The sequence below is a fragment of the Anoplolepis gracilipes genome, chromosome 17, assembly GCF_047496725.1.
Source record: "Anoplolepis gracilipes chromosome 17, ASM4749672v1, whole genome shotgun sequence".
In the NCBI taxonomy this organism is placed as follows: Eukaryota; Metazoa; Arthropoda; class Insecta; order Hymenoptera; family Formicidae; genus Anoplolepis; species Anoplolepis gracilipes.
In genome coordinates this window covers 5926575-5943821 of record NC_132986.1, presented here as the reverse complement: position 1 = coordinate 5943821, position 17247 = coordinate 5926575, and the positions used below count along the sequence as shown (strand labels likewise).

At 34.8% G+C, this 17247-nt stretch overlaps 1 protein-coding gene across 4 annotated transcripts in view; it reads left to right on the top strand.

Moving 5' to 3' along the window:
* Lolal (longitudinals lacking protein-like) overlaps nt 1–17247 on the top strand; it is a 180810-nt gene that overhangs the window by 110950 nt on the left and 52613 nt on the right. Inside the window, exon 7 of one of the 4 annotated variants that reach the window (XM_072909417.1) lies at nt 1910–3855. The exons of the other annotated variants lie outside the window; for them this stretch is intronic. The gene's annotated coding sequence lies outside the window, so the exon portion shown is untranslated. Of the gene's footprint in view, nt 1–1909; nt 3856–17247 lie in introns of those variants that run through there. 4 annotated transcript variants of the gene reach the window in all.

Genomic DNA, 17247 nt, shown 5'->3' with positions numbered 1-17247 from the left:
CGACATCTCGGTTTATAATAATCAACAATGGATCCTCGAGCGCGCATTGGTTATCAAGTACCGTGGCGAGTCGATACCTGCATTTTTTCTCTGACGGTTTAAACTACGCCGGATCGAACTTAGCCGCAGAAAAACGTGTCACGATAAAGTATAAGACTATTCGTCCAGATCTATTAAATTGTCGCCGAATGTATGTACGGGCGCCCGCAGAGTTGAGCACCGCTTTCCCGTTTCTAGGTTACACGCGCAGCGAGCCGAGTTTCACTTTTTCAGCGTTCGACGCCACGCTCCGCGACCATCGGGAGGTTGGTCGGGGTTCGTCTAGCGTTCTTCAACATATATATTCGTTTAAAATCGTGGTACTGCAGCCTGTTAGAACGAAAATTCACACAAAAAAAAGGCGTATATTCGCTGCTGCAACGGCATATATTTGACTTGTCAGATATTGTCCAATTCGTCGATTCTTGGTCAATCATCCTAAAGTCAAACTAAATTAATGTAAAAAAATTGTTTTGAAAATAAGTTAAATATGTCTATGAAATGATGCGACAATATATTCAAATTGCGTCAATATAATGGGGATGGAAGATTTTAATAGTAAAGATTAAACTTTGGAAACGCTACGCAGTTTGTGTTGCGCCAAGGTTGGAGAATTTGCGCAGTTACCTAATAGCAACATTCCTTAAACCTGAATCATCTGCTGTATAATTTTTCTACGATCAGATACTTTCCCAATTACCTATTTTTATGAAACATTACGATTTCACGATTGCCAAGTCAACAAGATAAAATTAATTTTAATATATATAATGGTTATCAAGTTTATGATCAAACATGAACGCTCTTTCCACAGTCATTCATAATCTTGCCGACAATATCGTCGGATTATTATCGACTCGAGTTGATGATCCGTATCGTAATCATCGTATCTAAATATTTCTGCCTGCCCTAACTTCAGCTTTTTCTCTTTACCGTTCGTTCGTTCTTTTCGTTTCTCCTCTCAAGTTTCGGGTTATCCATGGTCGTCCGCTAGACATAGCACACGTAGCGAATGTTCGGTGAAACTCGTGGGCCGACACGAGTCTGGAATACACGAGGAGCCCGAGACTTTCGTTTTTGAAAGAGCAGACTTCACCGCCGAATATGCGTCCTCGATCCTATCACCTTTTCAGCGTTCTAAACTGAAGCCTCGACTACCCCAGCATTGGCGACTATACGTGCGATGTAGAAAAAAATCACTTTAGTGGCCCAAACGGTATTTTTTTTAAATACACTTTTGAAACTATATTGTTGAAGTACAACATATATATATTCCGAATACAATATATGAAAATCTGCGTATGAAATTAGACTATCTTATAAATATTTCTTTTTGCTAAATAAACATTCGATAAGGATTTGATAAGTAAACTTATTATTAATCTTCCATAGATATAATAACCTCGAAAATGATACTTTGAAATTTGGAATGGAAGATATAATAATTTCGAAAATGATATTTTGAGATTTAGAATAGAAAATCTCTCTCTCTCTCTCTCTCTCTCTTTCTCTTTTTTTATTTTACAATAACTTTAGAAAAGAGTTGTCTTAGCAAAAAAAAAATGATTAGAAAACTTTTTTAGGAAATTTGATATTAATTTATTTTTAATTTATTGTTAGTTAATTTTATAAGCAAAACGTATGTAATATTTTTATTTTTGAATATGTATTAATACTTATATTTCCCCCCTTTCTCCAGTATCAATCTAATAGCTCCATCAATAGAAAACTTGATTCCTCAACCACCTGTTGCTTATTTCAACAACTCGCGGCTTATTCTTACGTGTATTTTGCGCGTGTTTACTATTTTTGAATAACTAGATTGTGCGAATTTCTGGCGAATCATCAAGTACATTTGTTATCCTGCTAGATCATGACACTCGTGGGATCTACGAGGCCACGTGAGAGTCCTTTTCGTGACGTGGGCCATGAAAGCCGGCCCTCGACACATCCGTGACCCTCGAAAATTTGAACTTTCACCACGGGAGGACAGTCATACATCGCGGTATAGAGAACTGAGAGATACGTGAGATACAAAAATAGCTGGCGGAAGCGAATCAACGACAAGGAAAGTGAAACTCTGTTCACGCGAGCGCATAAGCAAATATTCTTTACCCGTGCTAATTGTCACGCGGATCATTAGGTGCCACTTGGCGCTTCCTTGTGTTTATCTTCAAGTTTTTTTCAGTCGGCAATAACGTATGTGTGTCCCTGCGTATTAAATTATAATCAACATACAAAAATAGATTTTATTGTGTGCGCTTAATATACTAATAATAGTTATGAGAAGAGAAAAAACTAGTGCTAAAATAATTACATACTTTTCTCGTCTGATATTTCTTTTTTTTTTTAATTTTTTAATACATTTATAACGTCCATAATATCTATACATCTATGAGTGTATCAAATGAATAAATAAATGAAAATAATGCAGGTTACAGTTGATAGACGAAGAAAAAGAAAAAGAATTTATGCTAATATATTACAAGATTATTTTAATAAAAAACATATATGGATTGAATTTCTCTCTCTCTCTTTCTCTCTGACATTCTCTCTTTCTTTGTCTTCTTTATTTATTTAACGTGACTGAGATTACTATTGTAAGTATAGTTCATGATATGTGCTTAGTCATTATTTCTTATTTTATTAAAACATGTAACCTCTATCACGTTGGTAAAGGTATTAGATAAGCGTAGATAAGAAGAGTGAGGGGAAAAGTATGTGCCGGGCGATTCGCGTAACAGGCAAACTCGATGGCCGGCATTCCTATCGAGTCGCAACAGTAGGCCGACGGAAGCGAATCCTCCGGTGGCTGATGTAACACCGTAGACCCACTGACACGCATCGAACGAGAATACTTATCCCGCGAGACGGCGAGAAATACGAAATGCCTCTCCATTTTACACAGAAATATTGAAGATGAAATATTGAGCCTCTTCATTTCCCAATTCCGTAGAATTTCCACAAAAGTAACGATAATCGAAGTATGTCGAGAAGACTTTCCTGACATCTGCGTTGACATTTTACTTAAATCAGACAAATCTAAATAATAAAATGTCTTTTCATTAAGTCAGTAAAAAAACTTTAAGTTTAAAATAATGATAAATTTTTAAATATAAATATTATTGATTTATCGATTTAATTGAATTGCTCCTTTTAAAATAAAAATTCTAATTTCACAAAGAAAATGTTAGCTGATTAATGTTATATATTATATTTCATATTTATAAATTCTACATAGATTTTTTTTTATCGACGTTATAAATCCGAATAATCTGTGTATTATCGTAGGTCAGTAAGTATGATTTATTGTGTATCGATGATATGTTCTAAATACGTCCAATCTCTCAGCGATAGTTTAATGAATTTCGACGCAGTATTTAATCTAGATTGTTTGATGATCGTTCGACGCATTGTAAATATTGTTCTACACGAAAAGTTTAAATATCACACATAGCGGCGTATGTGATACGGGCGCGCCGCGAGCATCATCATCATCATCATCATCATCATCATTGGCGACGTAATGTTGGTAACGATCAATAACGGGTTGCCGGTTCCATCGTGTGTTGTTACTTTCTCCGCGACGGGTTTCCCGCAGGGAATCGTGAGTTGGCTTAATAAAGTGTGTCACCGGGTCTACTGAGTACAAATAAAACGCGATCGCTTAAAGCACTGTTACCGAGCACAACAAATTGTTGCATTGTATCGCACTGTTATTTCGCACTATTATCGCTAGCAATAAGCATAGGGCAAAGTTATGTAATGTATACGAATCTTTTCTTTAATGTAACAGATATCTGTGTGTAGTCACATTTTCCGTACCTATATTTCAAATTATACTTCAAGACATTTTGTCTGTATGTGTTTATTAAAAAATTTATATATATATATATATATATATATATATATTAATATTTATTGATATATTAAAGATTGAATCATAACATAATTTCTGAGTTTCCTTAGATTTTTTTTCAAAAAATGATTAAATTGTAATATTATATATTTTGCATTTTAGTTATATCGCCAGCAAAGTTAAAAAAATTATCATTAATTTTTTCTTAATATTCATATTTCTGAGACAAAATTTTGCCAATCAATTTTACAATCAATTCCACTTTGGTTGATCTGTTATGAGTGTTATATTATATGTGTCGTATATATGTATAATACTATATATTATTTCAAGAGTTTTCACTATATTTTCTTTAAAATCACATTTCTAACATGATCTGCAATTGATCTAAAATTTCAATTACTGTTAAAAAAAAGGAATAACTGTTAATAAAATTATGGAAATATTTAAAAGCAGATTACTGCTAGTAAGAATTAAAAATCACTAGAGTATGACTTATTTGGAGTTTCCCAAAAAAAATAAATATTTGCTACCTTAAGTTAGTTATTATCATGATTTAAATCAAAATCATACAATTCACACGCTCTTAAAAAAGTTCTTAGAGATTATATACATATAATTTTACAAATTGTCCTATTTCAAAATATATAGATAATTGTAAATTTTATCAACATTTCCAAAATATATCTACTAGTGTAAGTATATCTATTTACTACGTCTACTATATATACTGTATATCTAGTATCTATTATATACTATGTATTATGGTTGCAGAATGAGAATGATTCTATTGAACAAATGTCATATATCCCATTTGTTAAAAAATATTAATATTTTTATATGTACTTTTCTTTTTTTCTGTAAGACCATAATTTTTAAGTACAAAAATTGGAAAACTGAAAAATATTTACCTACTTCGCTCTCTCTTTCTAGTGCTTTATTTTCGCGTCATTGAGGACATTTTTAACGAGGTAGATGCTTTCGATGTCGCTTAGATCTTATAACATTTATCTATGAATCCGAGTTTGTTCTCTTTTTTTTTATAAACAAAGTAATGAATTTTAAATAAGTAAAACGGTTCGCGTTTGCTTCGCGAAAATCGAACAGACTTCGACGATCGTTTGGAAGTGATTTGGAAGAAATGAATAAACGCTCGATTTGTATGACAACAAAAGGAAATTACCGAAAAAAAACATAATGTTCGTCGTTACCGTAAATCATCAGTCATCATAGAGATAATAACTATGGTATCGTGTAATTTAAGTATAATATAGCATTTTCAGATTTCAAAACTACTTTTTAAATTGCGAGCGACTACGAATGTAGGCGATTCAAAAATTAAATTTAGATAAAAGAAAAAAAATAGAATTCAGTACTTATTCAATTTTGAAGCTATGTTTTAATAGGGTTTAAAATTAATTATGGAAATATTTATGTAAAGAATTGTGGAAAAGAATAATGCCTAATCAACTGTCTGAGAAAAGATAATTTCTAAACTGATCTATTTTATGGTATATTAATTATGTAAATTATACTTAATGGAAAGTTGTTCTTCAAGATTATTATAGATTCTTCTCATTTTTTTACATCATTTTGTCATATATACAGATGCATGTAATTTCAATTTCTTTAACGGGAAATACGCATGTTAAAATGAAAAATGACACTGTGAAGAAACCGCGAAACCATTCGTGGGGAACTTTTAAGGACCGGAAGCAAGCACGCTATGTCACTTTCCAAATACTTTTCACCGAGTCGAGTCGTGTGGCCTCGTCTCTCTGTTGTGAGACCGGCAGTCTCTTTTTCCATGAGTATAACATGGAAGATGAAAACGAGAACGACAGAAACAAAGAAAAATTTAGAAAGAATAAGAGAATATAGCATAATAACTAGTTAAAATCGCCGTGCGAAACGGAAAGTGCCGAATCGAGAACAATTTTGTCGCTTGCGTAATAAAAAGAATTGTAAGAAGAATATGATAATACATATATATATATATATATATATATACTATATAAAACGATACAAAACTTAATAAAATAATAACAATATTCTTAATTAATTTAATGCAATTCAAACACATGTGTGTGTTATTGTTCATTTTAATAAATTTTTCCTAAAAAAATAAATGTCGCTCAAGTGCAAAATAGAAAAACTAATTACATGTAAACAATGTAACAGATGGAAATTTGCTCCTTTCACGCTGTGCTCGTCGTTTGCCGGTGAACGGACGTACCGAAAGCGAAAATCAATTATCTTACGAGAGGACGCGGGAGAGCGGAAGACTCGGTGACTAAGCGCAAGGAAGGCGATCGATGCGCGACGTGGTCCGCCTGTTCTCTGGATTTAAGGCGAGTCGCCGTTAAAGTAGGCTGTTATTTAACAATTTTAGTGAAAACGTTCGCGGCATTATACAATCGGCCTAGATCCCGAGGAGTCACGGAGCGTCACGGATCGTGAGCGCTGCCAAGCCAGTCCCAGCGATTGCCTTCACTGCGGAGAGCAGACACCACGTTTCGTCCTCTCCGTTTGCTCTAAACTCCCCCTCCCATCGTTATCCTGCCCAGGACAGCGTGTAACCGCGTTTAGTTTCTTTTCTATATGCAAAAACTGCGGGTGATTTTTTTTACTCTAGTTATTATATTTTTTTTCATTATAGGCATTTTATATTAAGTACGAATAAATTACTCCTGCATCGCTGCATATTTATTCCTGTTTTGAAGTTCGTGCTAGAATCGAAGGACGACTTCCAACGTTTATTTTGACGTAATGAAGTAAAAGTATCTCGTTATAGTTAAATACAGGTAGACACAAGATGATAAACGGGCAACCTTTCAAGGCGATCGTTAATGAAAAGCATAAGCAATATCGCAAAATTCACTAACCAACCGTGGCTGAGTCATATGTTTATCACGATTTATGTCGGGATAGCAGAAATGTTAGAGAGTGCAATTAAGTAATTAGCATTTCATGCCCTTCGATTTTATCTGAATAAAATATAAAATGTAATCTATCATGATATACAATTTAAAAACGTTTTATGCGTTACAATATTTATAATTATTAGCGATAAATATCAATGATCTTTTTTATGAAAGTAAAATATTACTATGGCGTGGTAAAAAATGCATTATTGCATACGTTGCTATTTAAAATGGCAAGATTTTATTATTTTCATCATTTTTATATACAGTTGCATTTTAGATTGCAACAAATTAAAGGCGTTAAAAGAAACGATAAGCACTCGATTGATAAAGATTCATTTATGTCTTGGGAATATATATTTTATCACATCTGTCTCAATTTTCTGGAAATGATATCGTCTAGTGAGCGATCTCGATCGATTCGCCGAGCGATGAACAACGAAACGGTAAATCGAACTCTGCAACGGCGGGGTGTCGGTCCGTTGAGTAATTCCGTAATCACGTTTATTGCCGTGCCGCGTACGCGCTGAAACGTGAGAGCCGGTGCGATCCCGGTCAATATTCATGTTAATCATAGCGAAGTGCACTCAATTAATTATTATGCCTCTCCGCGAGAGGCGGCGAATGGCAAACGGATACGCGCTCTCGATCGTAAACCTGCGGCTTGAAATACCAGTGCGTATACAAATTAAAACGCGCGTTATATATATATGCGGTTCGCTAAGCTGCTGATTATCGTCCTCGTAGCACGCTAGTTTTAAATATACCACAGTAATGTACGCTCGGCATAATAATAACAGCGAATAATGTGGGCTGAAGTTAAAAAAACTCAGAGAAAGTATGACGCGATTCAGCGTAGGAATATATTATTCCCAGGAAAAGGAGTTGAGATTGGTGAGCGAGTTTTTAATTTATGATTATTGCAAAATATGAACCGTATTACATCATCATATGTTAATTTTTTTTTTTCCTGCAACAAAAATCAGAAGTGACTTTAAGATAGTACATAAAATAAAGATTTCAAAAATATAAATAAATAGCTGAAGATTATTTTATGAAAAGAATATCAGTGTCTCTCATGCTAATCTTATTAAAGTTAGCAATTATACATTTCGAATGTTAATTCTCTCTTGATATTTGATATTAATTATCGTCGTAATCACGACTCGAAATGGAATTATCTCGGCATACGTCACGTCCGTTTGAACGTCATTGACCTCTTCTAAAATGCAGATCGAACAGGAAAGTGTTGGATTGAGCGGTCAAGTAATCGCTTCGTCGACGACATCGTTAATCATCTCGACGTCGTCCGATAATGACGCAGCGAAAGGAAACGATGAAACGGAGAGATTATGATTGCAGACGTAACTCTACACATCTACAGAGACACACGGCAGAATCGCTACTCGGAAGTAAACCGCACGCTGTCCTGGAAGTGAATCAGGATACTACGACTAACTTCCTTCCGCACGAGGCTATTCTGCCGATTTGAAAACCACTATGATGATTCAACACCCACGCGCCCGGCTTTCCCGGACAGCAGACGCGCGGGCAGATCCTCGCAGGATATGACGGGAGTCCCTATTTATAATCATCGACCGCGTTGCATCCTACTCGCTCGCAGTCACGTAGACCTATTTTGTGACTATCTTCTTAGAATTCTTTATTTGATGACACTCATATATAGTAGTATTTTAATCATCATTATCGTGTAAACTCTCGAATCGTATTAAGATTTTTAACTTGAGAAATATTTACGTATTTTTTAATCAATTAACATCGTTTCTTTTATATCATACATAATTATATATAATACATATTCCAATTCACGATATTTACTATATATATATAAAGAAATCTACCATTTTTAATAAGGAATATATTTTAAACCGTTTTCCTAAATTAAACTCGCATCGATCATAATAAGTCAATATAATAAATCAAGAAATATGTCAAACTAATCCTCCCGTAAAATATGACAAGAAGCAATCCGTGCGATATTTGTCAAAATAGCGCGAGAAGAAATGAAGATCCCTGCATATTTCCGATGACTTGGACTGGCAGCTGGAAAAAAAGAGCCGAAAAAAAAGGGAAATGAAATGCGCAAGTGAAGGAGCGTTGCGCAAGGCGGCCGCGGAGAGTGCGGTCGCGCGGTCGCGCGGCTGCAATCACTCTAAACTCCTAAGCGCCTCGCTCGACGGTGCGCCGTGAGGTTCGAAAGTAAGCGCCTCCATTGAGACAATGGCTCGCGAAAATGGGGCAGAGTAATTAAGCCGTTATATAACCGGAGCTCGCGGGAGACACGACAGAGTGTCTCCGCGATAACGTTAGTAAACAGGGTGCAATGGCGATTTACTGCATCGTTACCCCTTTCTGAGAGATGGCCAACGATATCTACATTAATCTCTTTTACATGGATCATTAATTATCCTTCGGGATAAATGCGGGATAAATATGATTGTAGTTTGAGATCAAAGACAAATATTTGCTTGAAGAGCTACGAACGCCTCGTTTTTTCACGAAATTAAACATTTTAATTGAAAGTGAATGTGAAATTCGACGTGAAATTTCGATAAGAGTGATATTTTGATAAGAGAATAGATTTAGTATCTTGAAATGTAAAATAAATTAATTACTTATTTTTTTTTAATCGAAAGAAAATGATTAATTCCGAATGATTATTTATGCTATTTCAATTTGAATATAGATAAATTTTATTAAAATTTTCATAAAAATAACGTTTTATAAAAATAACGTGACGTCCTTCTTATCGAATGCGAACGACCTTTGTCTACGTACGTTATGCACATTACTATTACAGCACCGCTAACGCAACCGGTTCCACGATTACCGCCGTGATTATGCTCGACTTATCTAGCGTGCAGCTTCTGAAATACGTTCTCTCGTTTTCACCGAGAGGAGAATATCCGACGGATGGATAGTAGAGAGATTTGCATACACCTGAGATCTCGATATCTACAATCTCCAACGCGAATCGCTCGATCGCTCTTTCTATCGCGTTACCGCAAATGTTCAATGTCGTACAATCGATCGGACATTAATATCTAGAGCATCGATTTTATACAGCTTCATTATTCGCGTTCAAACCAAATGTCTCACGGGGATTCCATACATTGTACGTCTCGATAAATTTTGAGAAATAATAAAATTACAGCGCGCACTTTATTGCTTTACATACGAAAATATCTCAACCATTATTACTTTAAGAATTACATAGCAAAATTGTTATAGTTATTCATGGTCAAAAATACTGATTTATTTAGACATATTCTCTTTTTTCGTTTTCTTTTCTTATATCGCCCATCAAGATATTTTTTATAAGATTTTTCGATAATGTTTTTTTTTTTTAATTCTTGCACAATGGAATAACGCTTCGTATTCGGCGCTGTGAAAATGCATAGCTAATCGCGCGATTGCTCTTTCCTTCTTTTCTACGTTCTCGCGACAAAACAGCGAATTCCTTTCGCTCTCGGCGACGTAGTCGACAGTGGTAGCGGCCAACACATCCACCTCGATAGCCGCTCGAGCCAGACCGGCTGAGAAACTTATTACGCCACTGTCTGTTTACACTGGAAGTCGACTACACGCACGGCCACGAAATGTTTTTCCACTTCGACCGAGAATGTAAAGAGAGATTTGCTCGCATCGGACGGCGTAGCGGTCGGTCAGCCTTTGGGGAGAAATTGCCGAAGTAACCGCGGTCTGCGGTCGATCCTCGATAGTCTACGGCAATCGTGCAACTTGAATTTTTCTAAATGCAAATCCTTCTCTCGTGTACGCTTCATTTTAACTTGCATAGTCTACTTGATTTTTTGTATTATGAATTTTACGCTTATGCGTTTTAAGTCAAGCTCCAAGTAATTGACAGATTTGGCAATACTTGATAATATTTACGACAATATTATTATCAAAGCATTTTAAATTAATTTTATAGTAATTATACGAAAAGGGTCATCCAATTTAATTTAATCATCAGATAATTTGGCATCGATTTATTTTGATTTTACAAAAAGTTTTTGATTAATTAAGACGTGATGATTTTTGCGGATATAAAACGGATCATGTATTGCGTGCATAAATATTGCTTGAAATGAAAACTAAATTTAAGAGAGTTATTGAAATTATGCTAGCAGTGAAAAGCATGTTGATGTGTTAACGACATTATACATAGATTCATAAATAAGAAAACATCTAAAACGAATCCAAACATCATAAACATTGAATCGACACGAATATATGCATGCCTTTAGTTTCCATAATAGCTTACGTCATTTCCTGCTTTAGCATTCTATTTATATAGGTATATTGATCTATCATATAAAAGAAAGTTTTTTTTTCTTTACTTTTATAAATAAAAAATAGGCAACAAAAAATCGCCTATTGTAAATTTTAAATGAATATTTAGAAAATAACCCGCAACGATAGACAAAGCATCGCATTTTGAGTGAAAATATATGGCAATATCATTTTCAATTAACGTTGACACTAATCTATAACATGTAGTGTGTTGTATAATCTGACATTTAATTAAAACTGCTATATAGTGTTCAGGGTGAAACGTGTTCAACCTTACACTCAAATACTAAGCAAATAAAATATAACTGTATTCACAGGTAACTGTATTTATACTTAAAAGCGACAATTATATCATAGAGTACACAGGACAACAAGGATATCTCGATGAGGATATAAACAGGATGGATTTTGTGATGTGACGTAATCTCTAAAAAGGTAGGACGCGTCGCCGGTCGATGAGCGATATCATATCTCCGATCGGTCGGATGGTCGGAGTCTAGTAATAGTGGTAGTAGAAATATGTATATGTATTACGGTGGATGTGGTGCGGCTGTTCGCGGGTCGACGTCGTCGTCGTCGTCGTCGTCGCTTTGCCCGCGCGCTACTCGGCGGCGGTGCTTGTGCCACTTTCACTTGGTTACATAACCAAGGTACGCTCGTGCGCGAGCGAGCGAGCGAGCGAGAGGAACTGGGTAAATGGGAGAACCACACGATTCTGCGCCGCCTGCATCACCGTACCGTGGAGAGGACATCGGCGAGTAGTAGTACCACGATTTTGGTATCCTAAGTAGAGACGGTTTAAATTTTTAACAAAGTATATATCGATACTTTCACTCATTCGCCAACGAAAATAACGCAGGTACCGACACTCATCATGGATTCGTCAAAAAGTAATGCTATAATGTAAGCCTCGTGTGTTAGAATAGGGATTATATCTTTTAGCATATTGTCATATCTATTTTTAAACTGATATTTTCTTTGTTGTTACCTCCGAGATCTGATTAATATAAATATTATTAATGAAGAATATTTAATATCACTTTGAGGAGAATAACTTTAAATAAAATGCAGACTTGATTTTTGTGCGATATATAGTATCGAGAACATAGAACGTCTCGAAAATTCATCATAGACTTACCGATACAAATCGCTGCATTTCTCGTCGTGCACCGGCTGCAAAGTCGGTGGCCCACGGCTTTTCTGGGTAATGAACGCGTTGATATATTGGCAATGAGGCGTGAATGGAGGTAGCGATCGTGGAGATATTGTCAGTTCAATTACGGAGAAATTTTTTTCGAAGTCGGATAAACGTTCCGTTAGAAAGTCACGAAGTTGTTAATTTATTTATTTATTCAATCTATCAATTTATCGATATAGCAGGCTATATTGATTAGAGATGGTATAGATTTTCGAGTTACAAAAGTTGATTCATTTATTGTATCGACGACAGTTCTTATGACTATGTTGGGCTTAATTAAAATTTACGATTAAATTGACGAAATTGTGATAATTGTGAGAATATAAAACCTGATCAATAAATCAATAAATTAATATTTAACATCTGACTTTAAACTTTAAATATAATAACTGCAATATCATTACGATATAATAATAACATGCGAATCAGATAAATCACATTTAATGCTAAATATGCGGTTTGATGCGGCTTGCATAAATGAGAGATTGACCGCACAAAGCAAATTGCGTAACTGATCGAAAATATAGATATTCAAACGTGGATGTTAGAGCAAGCAAAATATTTTATTGTAGATTCAATTCAAAATCGCGCGATTTCTCAATGTAAATTATATAAAACAGTTATCCATTTTTTTCTCAAATGCATATGTATATATATATATATATATATATATATATATATATATATATACGTGTCACTGCATTCGCTTTATGGCAATTATGATGCCGTCAAGATTTATGATCGTTCTCTCGCGATCTGGCTCTAACAGCATCTAAAGCGAGCAAAGATGAAGAGCGCTTCCAATCACGATCATTAAAGATTTATGTCCTCTATTCCCTTTCAATGGAGCCACTAAGCGTTAATAATAATGCACGTTACGCCGCAATCGCATTATTATTGCATTCGTGCGTTTTAACTGTGTGTGTATTATGCGACTATATACGCATCGATCGATTTTTGCGTAAGCGAATTAACAGCGGAGAAAAGAACGTCTCGGAGTCACAACAAATCGAGCGTGCATGCTGTCGGACAGCGTCATAATGTGCTTAGCCGCACATCGCGAGGTAACTACATAATTGACGATAACTTAAGTGCGGTCTTTCAGGCGAGAAGCGAATGTGCATTTAGTGTTGTTGCTCGCTTAAAGTATTCAAACTACGCGCGTGTATTTAACTTCTTCCACCGAGTCAGATTAATTCGAGTCGTGCGAAAAAAAACATCTAAAATTTATAAAACTACGATTATAGATCTTACGAATAATAAGTATAAAAATCTTTTTTCTATTTAAGACAAATTTAGAAATAATATAAAAAAAAGATTCGATAGATAAATATTAAAATATGAGAAAATAATTAATAAATTAATAAATTTTTTATATCAATATTGGATGATCGGAAGGACGAGTGTTATTAACAGTTTCGTAAAGATATCATATAAATGAAAATAGAAAAATTAGAGCTTGCACACGTATTGGAGAGTTTATTTTCTTTGATCATTTTCCAACGAGCGTAATCGCGACAATGCGACGCAACAGGTGGGAAAGACAGTTCACATTGGTCCGGAAAGACGTATCGGAGGATGATTCGCTCGCTGTATTTTGACAGCGAACATATTTTACGAGCCCAGCGCACGAACAGCTGGCGCGTCGATCGGATCCTTTCCAACAACCCCTCCAGAAGAGCGACAAGAGGGGCAGGCGAAGTGGATGCGATGACCCAAATACAAACCAGTGAAAGTGGCACACGCTGGTCAGGCATGGCCTGCGCCGCCACCGTCGTGTTCACCCACACACGTGTCTTTTACTCGCCGCCGCATTGCCCCCGTCGCCGTTGCGTGCCTACGTGACGCGTACACGCACGCCAACTACACGTGCATAGGTATATGTATACCTGCGTACTTAGGCGAATAGTTCTTTCCCTGTGCGCACGGCGTGAAGTTGATGAGGTGAAGGCGAAACAGGCGCGCACACAGCTACCGACTGATTACTAATTAGAAATTATGGAAATGCACATTATATACCGTGCTCATACGCGTATGTTCGCTCACGCGTGCTTTTCCATCGCCTCGCCTGCCTTTCTTTCCTTTCCTCCTCGCAAATCAGTCTTTGTTTGTCTTTTCTTCCTTTCTTTTAACTGTCATTTCCTGTCTTATCTTTTTCTTGTTCCTTATGATATTATTAAACCTTTTCTGTGTCTTATTTTTTTCTTTTTTGCGTGAATTTTATTCTTTTTTACATTACTTTCTCTTTTTTTTTATTCTTCTTTTATCTTTATTTTTTTTTACACTTTTTTAATATAGTTGTTGTATAAAAATATTATATAAAAACAAATCCGATAATGGACAATGAATGCTACAACAGATAATTCTACGATATACGCATATCAATGAAAAAGCATTCGTTCTGCGTCACGTTTTTCTTCGTCATCCAGTTGCCATGCCGCGTTCAGGTTTCTTCTAATTTCCAACGTTCGTAGAATACGCAGCTTCATTTCCGTGCGCACAGCTACGGGAAGCAGGGATGATGACGATTGATCCGTTACAAGGGTTTCATTCTTGCAGCGACTTAATTGAAAATACTTGAATGGCATCTCTCGATCTCTCGACCGTCGAAATGCCGATAGGCGATGGCGCGTAAATTTAGCACGTGAGCGACAATTTCGGCTCGTCCAGGGTTTGTTGTTGCCGAGTTCTTTTCGAACGCTTCTAGCTGTGTACGCATCGTTTTCTCGATCCCAAATGCATAGAAAAATTACTTCTCCGAAAATTTCCCTTCGTCTATCTATGATGATTTACGAATATGCGAAAAGTATTAAACCATAAACACATTTATGCAGTTATCAATATATTAATATCGCTTCAAAATTAATTTTTAATTTTTATAACTTTCTCTTATAAATTAATATAATTATCTTATTAATATTGCCGATGATTGTTATTAAATATAGTTAGTATAATCTGTGAAAAATTTAATTGAAAAAAATACGTTTTAAGGTTACTAAAGTTTATAATATAGATTTAATGAAGGAACTATATTTTTTTAATTTAAAGACTCAATTTTCCGGAGGTTATTTGTTTTACGGAAAACTGATGAATACGGGGAAGAATTTCAATTCTTTCCTCATACTTAGCGTTTGTCAGTTTCTATCTTTTTCTTTTTCAGTAAATTTTTATTGTGTTAGAATTCTTGTTTTCTGCGTTCTTGATAAGAAAAATAATAAAGGTATTAATAAATAGTCGTAAAAAAAATAATACTTTCTTGTTTCTTATCTTATTTTATTATTTTTCATTCATTTCTATAATTATCTATAATTTTAGAAGAAATTTTTTTCTGATGACACTGCTTAACAAGCTATTAGAAAAGCATTATTTAATGATCTTGAGAGCTATAACTTGTCGATTAAATGATTTCTAGCCGGTTTAATTAATAACATCACCTTGGACTGACGTGTTCCATATAAGTCTATAAAATCGCAGTGATTCATTGTGAGAAGATTTTAGAAATTTCTAATATAATTGGTAGAACCGTTATAAGGGCCGTCATATGGGCCGACTTATAACGAAAATTTTCTTGACTAATCAAGTTTTGATATTATTATAATTAAAAATTTCAATATTATTTCTGATTGCTTCGACATTCTAATTACAATAAAAATCTCTCTGAATTGATAAAAAAATTATTAAAATTATGGTTCGTACCGGTAGAAAAAAAGCAGGAAATCCATTAAATATACAAATCTAACAAAAGTCTTGATTATTTTATATACTTTACATTAGAATAAATAATTTTTGCGTTGTTAATAATCATCTTTCCGCTACATCCGTATTACATGATTGATCGATGATGATTTCGGCCGTCAATTAAAATCGAAACATTATTGTATCAATATATAATCTCGATGACATAGTCTACTTTAGTTACATCGTTCTGATCGTCGAGTTATTTCCTTTATGATTGTGGGCCCTTGACTCACGAAATCTGCGTTCGCCGGCAGCCGGAACTTGCGAGACAAAGTTTTTAGTTCTCCGGGACGATCAAGGACGAGAAAGTGAATTATAGCTGACTCATTTGCTCTCTCGTGCAACTCAGAGCGATCGGCTGATGAAAGGGTTAGCACGCGGCTCTCGTTGTGCGTTCAACCTGTTTTAAAAACTAGTCATTCAAGCTTGCACGAATGCTGACCATTGTTGTACAGAGATCGCATCAACGCTCGCTACAGAAAACAATGTAAAAACTGTCTGAAATTTTTTATCAAATAGAACTCTATGAGAAACCTTATTCTATTCAGTTATTCATTTACTCGTTCATTTTTTTAATATACCCATTACAAGTGAAATCGTAAGTAAAAAAATGTTAATTTCTCAATAGTTATTATTTATTGATATTTCTCAATAGTTATTATTTATTGACATTTACCATTTTAAATTATATGTATAAGGTCAAGATTTAATTAATCAAAAACCAAAATTTCGTTATAGATTATATGACGGCCTTTATAACGGTATTCTATCAAATATATTGGAGATTTCTAAATCTTCTTGTGATGAATCACTGCGACTTTTTAAACTCTTTTTAAACTCTTAAAACAAAAGGAACATAACAATTTTGTCAAGCAAAATAAAATGACAAAATCGTTAAATGTTGCAAAAAAATTTGTTGTCTAATTTAATAAGTTTTATTGGGTGAATATAATAGAAACCATTTTGAAAATTTCGGTTTTTTTTTCTTTTTGAACGCATATGTAAAAAATAAGCTGAATGCGAATAATCTTTATGTATAATTGCTCGGCGGATTAGTATGTAAATGAAGAATGTCTTCACTAGAAACAAACGTAGCAAAAAGGAATGATAGCTTGTATACATATATGAGCTGGAACGAGATTTCTCTCTCTCTCTCTCTCTCTCTCTTTCTC